Consider the following 14,871-nt stretch of genomic DNA (forward strand, 5'->3'; position numbering starts at 1 on the left):
TAAAGCAAATATGCCACCTTACGTAAAGCAAATCTCCATCAAGGCACGCGTCTTTAATCCATTAAATAACTGACAACTAATTCATTTACTATCATTAAAAGCACATGATTTCGGGTCAGATTATAGTAAGTGGTCTTTTCTTTGAATGGCGCGCCCGAAGGATTTGTACCGAAGTGATTTATGATTTGCTAACGCAACCTCGCATGTCGCGCGATCGCTAATCGCATCATCGCAAATCGCATGGATGTGGCATCGCAGCGATCGCAATATCGCAGATCGCAGAAATTTGGTGTTTACCACAACTTGCCTGGCTCATTTCTGCGATATGTGATCTGGCGATCGGCGCTATCGCAGATCGGCGAATCTTAAAGTTTTTCTTTATGAGCATTACCATTTTGCGATGCGATGTCATTATTAATACGAGGATGGTGCGCATAAAAAGGGAAATGAAGGTGTTTCCTATCCTTTCTGCAATGCGACCTTAAAGGTTTTCTCTTTAATCATAGACTTAGGCTTAAAATATCCAAGAGGATTTTTCTAAGCGTATGATTGTGACTTCAAAAAGAAACTCTTGTTTTACCTAAAAATTAACTAAGGGTCCCCATTCATTCAGTATCATGGTTGATACTTATTTGAAAAAGGGGGGGGGGGGGGTGTTACTGGCCACAACAGAATACTGACCTATCAATATAAACTACGAAAGCGATTGAGAGAGCTTAAGTAAAAGAAATAATCTATACAAGAATTTTTAAAAAATTACGATAGTTAAACCCACGAGGATTCATCTGCTGTATTCAAAACCCTACCCTCGGGAAGCAGGGCATACAATATTACAAACGCTACTTCGAATATGCAGACTAAGTAGAAAATTATAACATCAACTTAACAAGTAGATTAAACTTAAAACATGGCAACACCTAAAGCAAAGAGACTACTGGAAGCTTTACCATTCCTAGGATATGAATAAGGATAAACAAGTAAAAGGAGAATAAAGAACTAAATTTACTTGCAACAACATCAAGGCTGTCCAAACTAACATTGATAAGGGAAGCTAACCGAGTCAGGCTCCGCACAACCCTCTGCTTTATATAAGATTACATATCAACCCTCCTTAAAGGTCAGTGTTATAAAAAAAATATAGCTGCTCAAAACTGTTAAAATAACAGAGGGCCACGCAAACCGCTTTGAAAATTTTCCAAATGCATAACGCCCTCCAATGACCGATAATTCTCAAGATAAATTACTTAGAAATGCAATCACAACAAACACTTCACAACTATAGACTCCTTATGTAGACGAAACCCCAATCAAGATAATGGCAAGCACAAGTACCCTGTAGCATATGGCTGTCATTACTGTGTTCAGAGAGCTGAGCAAGGACCTCCTCCCACTTTGCACCCAAAGATACATCACTGCAAAAACCCTCCACCCCAATTGGGAGGAGTACTGAAGGTTAAAGCTTGTAAACCATAAAAATATCATAATAAAACACTGAAATTGAATCATAGCAGATAAACTACTCAAAACAGTACGTGATTTAAAATGATTGTAGAAACCCACTCATTGCAGAAGGATGAGCCATGAAGCCCAAAACACATGATAGGAAATTCTGGAGTGTTTAGAAGGCATAAAGCGGCAATGGTGAGCAGCTCGGAAAAACAACTTCCAACAACAAGCAAGTGAATGGAAATAACTGAGCAGGGAAGAAAACTTCCACAAAGCACACCGTATCCATTACCAGAAAAGGGAAAAATGAAAGGGCAACCACATTACTCCGAGGAATACAACCCGAAGGTTCTCCTCCATCGTCTGATCCAAATGAAAATTGGGGACCGTTGATCTAGAGTCAATCCTGAAGCCATGGATAGAGAGGTACACCATTAAAGACTTTAGCAAGGTGACACGTCCAACTAGGTCGAGCAACAGCGAGTGAGTTAATGTAGAGTGAGAGGTCAAGTGGTGAGGAATTCATTGATAGCTTAGAAACTAGACAACCATAAAGGAATGAGTTAAATACAGTGAATTATGTATAATAGATCATATTTCAAGAATGACAAGTGGCCTGTGGGCTCAGCAGAAATTTCTTAAGTGTATAACCTTAATACCTTAGTCACAAGTTGAATGTCATGATATGTATGGTTGTACATGAATTATAATATAAAAGTCAGATATTTCAGTAGTCTGTTATAATGAATAATTCCGTTGGTAAATTGATAGGATTTTCAAGTTCTATGTGTAAAAGATGGTAGTTAAGTAAATAAAAAGTTATGTTATGCATAAATTAACTTGTGGATGTGTTACATGTGGTGTCAGAGCACTGAAGTTGCAAAACTGAGACCTTTGGAATATAAGTGAATAACAACATTGGTGATATGCACAGAGGAAGCTGGGAATTAGTCAACATGAGGAGGACTTGAAATCCACCACACAGATCCATAATGGGAATAGGGCCAACATCATTTCAAGAAGGGAATCCTGAAGTATGGGTGTAGTTGGGTGATGAGCCGCGAAACACTAATACTGCCATCATGGAATTTGTAAAAGAATTGAAGGATGAAATGGCTCGGCTATAGGTAGATAATGAAAGACTAGTGCAGAAGCAAGAAAATATTATGAAGAGTCTATCTGATAGATAGAATCATCGGCCACTAGTTCCTAGCCCAGAGCACAGAAATATGACAGGAGAGCAATAATTTCAAACCGAGAATGTGGAAATAGAAGGTGGAAAAGAGAACCATGAAGAAGAATCAGAGAATGTGTCGGGACACAAGACACAAAAAAGACAGAAAATGGAACTTCAAGGGGAGTTTTGAAAAATAAAGCCTCCCCTCTTCGATGGTGAACAGGAAGAAGCAGTGGAAGCCTGGCTCATCAATATGAACAAGTATTTCCAACTGTATGAGTACAACCATAATTTAAAGGCTCATCTAGCCATCTTCCAGCTACAAGGGAAGGCCATCCTGTGGTGGTAGGAAGTAAAAATTGTTCGCGAAGTAAATGAACAAAGCATAATCTTGGAAAAATTCCAAAGGTGTTTTAAGGAAAAATATCTACCTGAAAGACTTTATGATGAAAAGGAAAAGGATTTTCATGATATTCGACTGGGCAAATTGTCCATGGATGATTTCATAACAAAATTCACAACATTACTTTAGTATGTCCCCTACATACGCAAAGAGAAGGAAAAAGTGCAATGGTTTATCAACAGTCTTCTACTATTCATGAAATAACGACTTGAGTTTGATAACCTGAAGACCATGGACAAAGTTATATGGAAAGTGCAGATATGCTACCAGTAAATCAAACAAAAGGGAGATATGGGGAAGAGATGGGTTGACAAAAATGAATCAAATTTACTTCCAATCGCAAGGGAAATAAGGGCACAGTCAAAAAGGGATTATTTAGAGGCAAAAATAATCGGATTATATATAGAAATCAGTCCATATTTAGGTTACTAGGTGAATCTAAGGTGAATGAACAATAAGGCAGAACTAAAGTAGAAGTAGCCAATAGACCACCTGTACAAGTGTTGGGGATGCAGAGGCCCGCATTATGTCCAAAACTGCCCACACTGCAAAGAAGCTGATCATATTTTAGAGATTCAGAAGCATCTACTATGGGAGAAGTGGCAAGAAGGATTCCTAAAATTAATGCAGCCCTTGAAGACCATCACGCAGAATTTCAGCCAACCATGGTTGAATTTGAAGGTAAAGTTTTTGATTGAACCATATCCATTTTAATTGATCCCAGAGCTACTTTGAGTTACATTAGCCCCAAGATAGTGCAACAATGTTGTTTGTAGGCTGTTAAGTTTGGAAATACTTTGTTAGTACAACTAGCTACAGGAGCAAAAAGAAGGGTGTTGGCCAAAGTTATTAACCGTCCCCTAACATTAGCGGGTCAGTCTATCGTGACAGATATAAATGTGCTACCCCTGGGATCATACGACATCCTTATAGGTATGGACTAGTTGGAAAAACATTGGTCCCTCATTAACTGTAAAACCAAAACCATTAATTACATGGATGACAAAGGAGAGAGACAGGAAATTCAAGGTATTCAAAAACCTCTGCAATTAAGGCTTGTAACGGCCTCCCAATTAGCTAAATTTATTAGAAAAGGCTGCCATGTTTATGCAATACAAGTAGGGTATGCTGATTCTAAGGATAAAACTGCTTTATTAGAGAACACACCAGTGGTACAAAATTTTCCGAATGTATTTCCTAAGGAAATTTCGGGACTGCTGCCGAAAAGGGATATAAATTTCACCATTGAGTTGATTCCAGGAGCTGCCCCAATCTCCTGAGCCACTTACCATATGAGTATACCAAGGCTAATAGAACTAAAAATGCGGATACAAGAGCTGCTTGATAAAAAGTATATCTGTCCTAGTGTGTCCCCTTGGGAAGCTCCGATGCACTTTGTTAAGAATAAGGAGAGAACCTTGCAAATTTCCATGGATTACCGTCAGTTAAAAAATTTGATCATTAAGAATAAAACCCCCCTCCCTCGTATATATGAATTATTTGATTAGGTGAAGGGTGTTGTTGGGTCGTGCAACAAGTATAAATTTACTTTTGATAGAATTTCGATAAGAAGTGAATGAAACTTCTTTTGATGTGATTTGGCTGTCAAAACTAACTTTTGTTGCTTTTTATGCAGAAATTAGGGAATGGAACAGTTGTTGTTCAAGCTATTGAACAACAAAGGCTAAACAGGGAGAAAAGAGCGCGTTTTGTGCAGTCAAACCAAGAAGCAAATTAGAAGGATCAACGCAAGATGAAAGATTGTTTGATAATAGTATTCAGTTGTGAATTCCTCAGGATCTCCTGATCACGAGGAATCAAATTTATCTCTTTTCCTCTTTGACTATAACAGGGGAAAAACGAATAGAATAGAGAGACTTAATTTTTCGCCTTTTTACTTCAATTATAATTTTAATATACACAACATTATTATAAAGGATACATCTTGTTGTAACGACATTTTGATTTCATGAATAATATATAATTTGTGCTGCTGTTCATTTGAAATATTCTAAAGTAATCAAGCAGTAATCATTAGCGGCTTAGGCCCAGTCACTGGTGGATTTCACTGTTGTTCCTTGTTTTATAGCTTTATGATTGATTTAATTTCACTAGTGTTGAGTTTCTATATTCATTGCATTAATTCTTATTTATGTTGATTGGCTTCATTTATTTATGTCGCAGACTGATTAAATTATTAGATAAGAATCATTTTTTGTTAATTAAAAGCCAGAGTGTTATTGGTTAGATCAGGTGTATTACTTTTACGCAGAAGGTTAGCTTTAGCTGAAAGAGCTCTATTATTCCTACGGTGCACTCGGTTAATGTAATTGTAATTAGAAGTTCTTGATTAAGATTGAGTTTTGGTTTTGATTAAGATTGAGTTTTGATGCTTGAATAGGTTAATTTCCCTGAAGTTACAAGCTTGGTATTTATGGTTTGATCCATTTACTCTTGTATTGAAATCAATAAGTTATTTTAAAACCATTACTCTCTATAGATATAATGATTTCCACCACTTACACATACTGTGTACACTCTTGAAACAAAAAGATTTTCCGAGGTTGATAATTAATGTGAGGAATTTAAGAGTTCTAAAGACACCTTATATGCGCCCAACAGGTCCAACCATATTTTCAAAGATCAATCTCCGCTCAGGTTATCATCAGATTAGAATAAAAGAGGAAGATATAGCAAAGACTGTGTTTAGGACTCGTTATGGGCATTATGAGTTCGTAGTGCTACCTTTTGGACTGACTAATGCCCCAAAGACCTTCATGTGCCTCATGAATAATATATTTCATTAGTTTTTGGACAAGTTTGTGTTAATATTTATTGATGATATACTAATCTACTCTCGGAGCATAGAAGAACATAAGGAACATCTCTGTATTATTTTACAAGTCCTAAGAGAACACCAGCTGTATGCTAAATATAGTAAATGTGATTTCTTTAAAGAACAAATCCAGTACTTGGGACATGTCATCACCAAATATGGAATCGCAGTAGACCCAGAGAAAATAAGGACTATTATGGAGTAGTCGGTACTAAAGGATGTAGCTGACATAAGAACATTCATGGGTCTAGCCAGATATTATAGATTATTTGTGGAAGGCTTTTCTAGGGTGGTATATCCTATTATCTCTCTGCAAAATAAAGGAAAATCCTTTAGGTTGACCTCTGATTGTCAAAGGAGTTTTGATCAGCTCAAACATTTACTTACCACCGCACCCATCTTGAGCATTATTGATCACAATAAAGAATATGTGGTTTGTACTAATTAGCAAAGAAGGTGTAGGTGGCGTATTAATGCAAGAATGCAAAATTGTTGCCTATGAATCAAGGAAGCTTAAAGAATATGAGAAAAAGTATTCAGCCAATGACTTAGAGCTGATAATGGTCATCCATGCCATAAAGATGTGGCAACATTACTTCATGGGTAAGAAATTTCTATTAAGGACTAATCATTATAGTCTAACAAACTACTTCAGGCATCCCACTTTGTATGCTAGGAAAGCTTGTTGGGCTAACTTCTTAAGCGAATTTGATTTTTAAATCAAACACTTGAAGGGAAAAGAGAACCGGGTTGTGAATGCACTAAGTCGAAGGGTAAATTGTTTGTATGATATTTTTTTTAGTGAATCACGAACTACTTTTTATGAGCAGATTTGAGAAACAACCATGCAAGATTTAAAATATAAACATTTATGGCAACAAGCTAAAATGTTGAACAGATATGGACAACAATTTGTTTATGAGGTAAATTCAGAAGATTTGCTGATTTATAGGAAGAGGATATATGTGCCTAACCAAAAAAATCTTTAAAATCTAATTTTAGATTAATATCATAAGATTCCTTATGTAGGCCACCCCAGATACCAGAAAATGATTACTTCCCTTAGAAAGGAATTTTTTTAGCTTGGTATGAAGAAGGAGGTAGTAGAATATTTAGCTCATTGTTTGGAATGTGAGCAAGTAAAGGTAGAGAACCACCATCCAGTGGGATTACTCCACCCATTTCGTATTCCTGAATGGAAATGGGAAACCATATCCATCGATTTCATTACCAGACTGCCCAAGTGTAAAAGGAAAAATGACTCAATAATGGTGGTAGTGGACAAATTGAGCAAATCTGCTCATTTCATACAAGTACAGTCAACTTATAGAGTGGTACAAATTGATAACATTTTTATGAAAAATATTTTTAAATTTCATGGAGTACCCAAAATGATCATTTCCGACTGTGATGTGAAATTTACATCAGCATTCTAGAAAGATCTATTTGAAGGATTGGACACGTCAGCTACACTTCAGCACTGCTTATCATCCTCAAACGGATGGCTAGACGAAGCGAGTAAACCATGTAGTAGAAGACATGTTACAAACTTGTGTAATGCAATAGCCATATAAATGGGAGGACTACCTGCACTTCATGGAGTTTGGTTATAAAAATGGATATCATACATCCTTACAGATGAGTCCCTTTCAAGTGCTATACAGGTGTAAGTGCAGGACACCCTTGAGTTGGAGTGGTCTAGAGGAAAAATTGATGCTAGGGCTAGACAGGTTAGAGGAAATGGAAGAGATGGTTAAAAATGTATGAGCCAATTTGAAAGTCACTCAGGACTGGAAAAGGAGCTTTGCTAATAGGAAGATAATTTTCTATGAGTTCCAAGTGGGTGATCATGTTTACATCCAGGTACAAGCCAAGAAAAGCACCTTATAATGCATCAGATGTGCTAAACTAGCACCCCGATTTTGTGGTCCTTTCCAAATTTTAGTTTGAATCAGACCAGTAGCTTACCAACTTTCCTTACCCAGCCATATTCGTGTGCACAATGTTTTTCATGTTTCTCTACTTAAGAAATACAATTATGATACTAACCACATAATCAATTGGCAAGACATTCAGGTAAAGTATATAGTAAGTTTTTTTTTTAAATTCGGGCTTATTAAACAAGTTGGTTGATGATTTAAATTATTTTGTTGCTATGTATAGGTCAAACTGTAAGGCGAGTTCCTAGTTGAATCCCTGGCTGTAATCGATCAGAGAGAAGTAACGTTGCAAAAACAACTTATCACCCAGGATAAAGTACAATGGCATCACTATGGGCCAAAGGAGGCTACCTGTGAAGATGAGCAGGTTATGAAGGAGACCTTTCAGGATTTATTTTCACAAAGAAAACATGGTGACGATGTTCCATCTTAGGGGGGGAGATGTGATATCCCTAGACAAAGTAAATATTTAAATTACTACAGACAAACAAACTGTTTATTATTTTAAGTTATAAAAACTCTTTCTAGAATTTATTTATGAGAAAGTAAAGTAACAGTTACCTGTAAATATTGTTTTACATGCTAAAGTAGTTATGATTGATAGTTACCTATCCATAACTAATTTCTTGAGGATTTATTCAAGAGGGATCAAGAGGATACGGGTATTGGAGATCAGGACGAATTGTGAGCAAGAAGGAAAAATATGTGCTAAAATGTCACGTAGTTTTATGTGGCTACGTCTGGTTTGGACCAGATAGCTGTGAGACCATGAGTTCTCATACGAAAAGGAAGAAGGTTCCTATATTTAGGAACAACTCGGGTGAAGACTAACTAGCATAGTAGTCTTAAGTTTGGGAGGCAAAGAAATGAGCAGTAAGTTCTAGTTGCAGACCTAAACTGGAAAAATTTGGAAGACCGTGGTATAGATAAGTGAAAATTCCTCATGTTAAATAGTTAGACATTTATTCTATATTTTGATATAAATCTATGCATGATAATCACTATCATAAAGTAGAAATGGCCTGGTTAACCTGAGGTATTTTCATAAATAGTCCATAAGTAGATTCTTTTTTTTCATGCATCTAGACAAGAGATAGAATACCTAGTACTTAGTAAAAGGGTATAGCCAAATTTGGTAAACCATAACTAGAAACTGACAGAGATTAGTTAAGAATTTATCATGGCAATAAAACAAAATAGTTAACACAGTTTAAATATTTATGCACTAGCCAGAATGCCAAAATACTTATTTAAAAGGCAAACCCTGAGTACACAGGTATCAACTAAACCCTGAACATCAGGGACAGAGTGAGCAATTGTATTCGGGTACATAATAAAGAAAAATGTTCATATTATGTTCCAGAAAAGAAAGAATTAGGAATACTAGCCCATCAATATAAACTGAGGAAGCGACTGAGAGAGCTTAAGTAAAAGAAATAATTTATACAAGAATTTTAAAAAAATTACGACAGTTAAAACCCACGAGGATTCATCCTCTGTATTCAAAACCCTACCCTCGGGAAGCAGGGCACACAATATTACGAATGCTACTTTGAATACGTAGAATAAGTATAAAATTATGGAATCAACTTGACAAGTAGATTAAACTTAAAACATGACAACACCTAATGCATAGAGACTACTGGAAGCTTTGCCATTCCTAGAATATGAATAAGGATAAACAAGTAAAAGGAAAATAAAGAATTGAATTTACTCGCAACACCATCAAGACTGTCCAAACTAACATTGATAAGGGAAGCTAATTGAGTCGAGCTAGGGTTTGAATCCACACAACCCTCTGCTTTATATACAATTACATATCACCTCGACTTATAGGTTGGCGTTATAAAAAAAATATAATTGCTCAAAATTGTTAAAATAATAGATGGCAGTGCAAACCCCTTTACAAATATACCAAATTCATAATGCCCTCCAATGGCCGACAATTCTCTAGATAAATTACTGAGAAATGTAATCACAACAAACACTTCACAACTACAGAATCCTTATGGAGCTGAAACCCCAATCAAGATAAAGGTAAGCACAAGTACCTAGTAGCATATGAGACTATCATTACTACATTCAGAGGGCCAAGTGAGGGCCTCCTTCTGCTTGACGCCCAAAGCTACTTCACTCCAAAAATCCTCCACCCCAATTGGGAGGAGTACTAAAGGTTAAAGTTGGTAAACCATAACAATAGCATAATAAAAGACTGAAATTCAATCATAGTAGATAAACTACTCAGAACAGTACTTGATTTAAAATGATTGTAGAAACCAACTTGCTGCATAAAGTTAAGCCATGAAGACCTAAACACCTGATAGGAATGTCTAGAGTGTTTATAAGGCTTAAAGCGACAATAGTGAGCAATTTGGAGCAAACAACTTCTAGTAACAAGTGGGTGAACGAAAATAGCTGAGAAGGGAAGAAAATTTCCATAGAGCACACCATATCTATTACTAGAAGAGGGAAAAATGAAAGGGTGGCCACATTACTCCGGAGGCATATAATCCCAAGGTTCTCCTCCACCATCTAATCTAAATGACAACCACAGGCCATCAATCTGGAGTCAATCCTGAAGCCATCGATAGAGTGGTGCAACATTAAAGACTCGAGCAAGGTGACACCTCCACCTAGGTCGAGCAAAAACCAGTGAGTTAATGTAGAGTGAGAGGTTAAGTGATGAGGAATTAATTAACAGCTCAGAAAATGGACAGTCATAAATGACTGAGTTAAATACAATGAATTATGTATAATAGATCATATTTCGAGAATGACAAGTGGCCTATGGGATCGGCAAAATTTTCTTAAGTGTATAACCTTAATACGTTAGTCGTGGTTTGAATGTCATGATATGCATGGTTGTACATGAATTATAATATAAAATTCAGATATTTCATTAGTTTATTATAATGAATAATTGCGTTAGTAAATTCATAGGATTTTTCAAGTAAGTTCTATATGCAAAATATGGTGGTTAAATAAAAATATATATATTATGCATAAATTAACTTGTGGATGTGTGACAATGATTTAAAACCAACCATAAAATTCTTTACAATTAATGATTCATGATTTAATCAATGAGATGAAACCTTCCTTAATCACTTTGGAAGTTATTTGAAAGTCACTTTCCTAAAAAATTTACCACTAATTAGCACCAATTCATAGGTATGTTCCTTTAATTTACATTCTTTCACACATCATGAATCATGTAGCAAGATCTTGCTTCCCTAAGTTAATAGAGGATTTGCACACATCGTGCATTTTTAGGTATGAGGAATTAGAATAAAATATTCAACAAAATATAATATTGTGTGCTCTACAGATAAGCAGATAAATGCATTAAGGAATTCAATATATGGATGAGTGTGTTAATCCACAAATCCATTTTCTTAGTAAGCGTTATGGCTACAGAGCACCATCCCTACCATTAGATATCCAAGAGAAGTTTAGTCTGGTGGCAAAGACTTGGGATTCTCATTCTGCGAACCTTCTATTTATAACTCTGTAATGGTTATCGACAACATCGAAGAAAGTATTTAATAATCATATTTCCATAATAATTAATGCTCGACAGTATTCACGTTAATAAATGTTTTTCAAAATGTGTTTGCATGATATGATTTCGTTTTAAGATTATGGGGTCCTGTGGTCTACCACACCTTTGTGGGAAGGAAGTCAGATAGTAGGAGGCTCGGCTTGAGATGAATCCCTTGTTTCAGCTAGTTCTCTTAGATCTAGTGGACATATAGAAAACTTGGGAAAAATGGCTAATGAATTGACCAATCAACCTTCTCAGAGGAGTGCAGTCTTAGGAGTTGATAGATGGCCTGAAAGCCTAGAGTAGCTCACCGCTACCTGACATTTATAAGTAATTATATGTGTAGTGAAATGTGGTCATGTCTTTTATGATATATGAAGGTTAAAAACTAAATTATGTTATAACAAGTGTGTCAAGGTAGCACACACAACATAGTCTTTGTAATTTAGGATGGATATGTATGTATAATTTAGAGGATCGAACATGTAACATGTTTAGGTAGGTAATTGAATTTTTTAATTATTGTCATTAATCTTATTATTACTTATTGATACATGCAGTTGTTGTTTTAATATGAAGTTTTTTCAAGAATCATCTCAGAAAACCCTTGGACTTGAAACTTGTAGCTAACCTATATGTGACAATAATACTCATAAAGTTAGAATCTTTCTACACTATTAGATACTGAGAAGAAAATTATTAAATGCAAACAACCATATAAGTAAAAACAATCAAATATGTTGTTTTAATAATTATGTTTTCAATTTATGTAATGACCAAGAAAAATCTAGAGAATGATTGGTTATGCATGAAGGAAGAACAATTTATTAGGTATAATATGTCAATCACATTACATATCTGTAATCATAATTAGAGACATTTTAATCACAATGAGTATTTGTTAAATGTAAAAAAAGAATGATTGGTTATGCATGAAAGAATAATAACTTTTTAGGTATAAGATGTGAAATACATTACATAGTTGTAATTATATCACTAGAGAACATTTGAATCACAATAATTAAATTTAAAATGTAAAAAACATTGATAAAAAATATTTGTGTTTAATATATAATTTTTTTTTTGTAAAAATATTCAAAATTTTAATAGTTTTACATTATTTAAATCTAGTGAAAATTGGACGATAATATTAAAATTAAATTATTATTATTACTATATGAAATTTTGATTATTTTCTCTAATGTAAAATACAACCATCTATTAAATATTTATTTTTTATTTTTTAAATTAAAAAATTAAATCGTTTATACAAACTTAACGAGTAAAAATTTTCCAATATTTTTATATCAATAAAAAATACAAAAAAATTAATATATATATATATATATATATATATATATATATATATATATATATATATATATATATATATATATATATATATATATATATATAATTAAAAAGTGAAATTTACTTCATTCCACATATATATAGGTTAGAAGCTATTTTTTCTTTAAAAATGGAAGTTATTCAATACCCTTTATTTAAAAATAGAAGTTCCATGTCAACTTTCAAATTTGATATGTCTATGCTAAGGTTCAAATAAGAAAAAAAACAAGGTATAACATTGCACAAGGTGTGTTACTACACCGTTAACGATTAGTGGGCACTTTATTTATTTGAATAATTTATTGTGGGAAACTAGGCACTTTATTTATTTCACCATTAATGCAACACCATGAGTGGGCACTTTATTTGCTTGGATAATTTATTCTAGGCAACTCGACACTTTATTTCTTTGAATAATTTATTCTAAGTGACTAGTTTGAAAATGATCTCTTAGATGTGCTCTTTAATTTCCATATCATGTGAAAATGTGAAGTCATGACCCTACATGTAAAATAGTTGCATCCATCCTCCATTGTAAAAAACAAGTCTTCGCATTTTTCAGACACATATTTTGCACCCTTGAAATCTGTGATGACATTTTCCATGAGACTAAAACATGTTTGATAGGTTCTTCCTAACATTGTATGGAAGATGTCACCTCGTCTTGTCTTCTCTTTGCCTACATTCGTAATAGTTAGCAACAATTCAAAAAAACTCTAATCATAATAATAATACAAATTAGATAGTTTAATGTTTAAATTTCATAACCAATAATTGAGGATGGAAGTAACTTACATGAAATACATATTATTATATTGGATTTAAATGATTGATGAAGTCGCATACAATCCTCATACTAATTTTCCATCCAAAATTGATTGTGCATCAACTCAACAACTTACACACTTGTACAGACACATAACTTTTTATTAACATTGGATGTTTATATTATTGATTATATCTATAATGGAATTAGAATGTGAAAATTTTAGAGGAGATGGAGGGTAAAAGGAAGCTAAGGTACTATGAGGAGATGATCAACCTCGCCCTTTATAACCAGAATTATCTCTCTATGTTGACTAGTACTAAGAAGAGAATGAACATCGCTAGGATTAGAACTAACTCTCATGAGCTTCGGAGTGAGACCGAGTGATGGTCTACTCCCAAGACTTCCTAGGATGATAGAATTTGTCATATTTGTGATACTAAGAAGGTGGAAGATGAAAAGAACTTCCTTCTAGACTACCCGGCTCTTGCACACATCCGCTCTCAATTCCCTATCGTTAGCCACACCTCCAATCTTCTTAACTTATTCAGTGAGCCCAACTTTAGAGATCTTGGAACACGTATTTCCCTGCTCCTCGATCACAAAAACAAGATTTTAAAGAATGACAATTATGCTCTCTTTTCTTGAGGTCCAGTAGACCACATTGGTCTTAGTGGATGTTAATCATCATCATCATCATCATAATTTTTGGTATCATTCACCAAACGTCTTGTCAACCTCAATAGATATACAAATTTTGATCAATAACCAATTTGGGAGAGTATGTGATTTTCTTTCTGCTGAAAGTAATAACTCAAGAAACACTAAATGCTATAAAACTATTGGAAATTAGTGAGAAAAGTGATTCCTTGAATTATGCCTTAATTCAAGGAGTCAAGGTCCAGTTATTTTTTGTGCATGATAGAGTTCCTAAAATTTAGGGGGTGAAAATGTGAAGTTGGGTTACACTTTTTGCCCTTTTTGAGAAAAAAATATTATTTTTAAAATTTCTTCAACATTTTGCAAGCCAAAGCAATTTTTTTTTTTTTTAATTTCATTTTACAATAAAAGGGAAACTTGTCAGAAATTTCATTAGCTTTCTATTACTTATTTTTTAAAATCTTTTTATTCACATTTGATATTTCAACTTAGCAATTGTTTAAATTAGTGTTTTTATTGCTAGTGTATTCTTTGTTAACTTGGTGTTTTTGAAAGAAAAAAATGTGTTGCAACAATCTAGACATACTCTACTTCGATATTGTTATATTTACGAAACCAACTAATGCACATCATAATTACTAGAATTTTTTGAATTGAACCAATATGAAAAACTTGTAGATTTTTAAGATGTTTAGTAGAGCATCAAATTTCTCAGCATATTAGTTATAAACTAAAAATCTAAAAACTAC

This window comes from Pinus tabuliformis, chromosome 7 (assembly GCF_031772625.1).
Source record: "Pinus tabuliformis cultivar Carrire ecotype Pingquan chromosome 7, CPIR1, whole genome shotgun sequence".
Lineage (NCBI taxonomy): Eukaryota > Viridiplantae > Streptophyta > Pinopsida > Pinales > Pinaceae > Pinus > Pinus tabuliformis.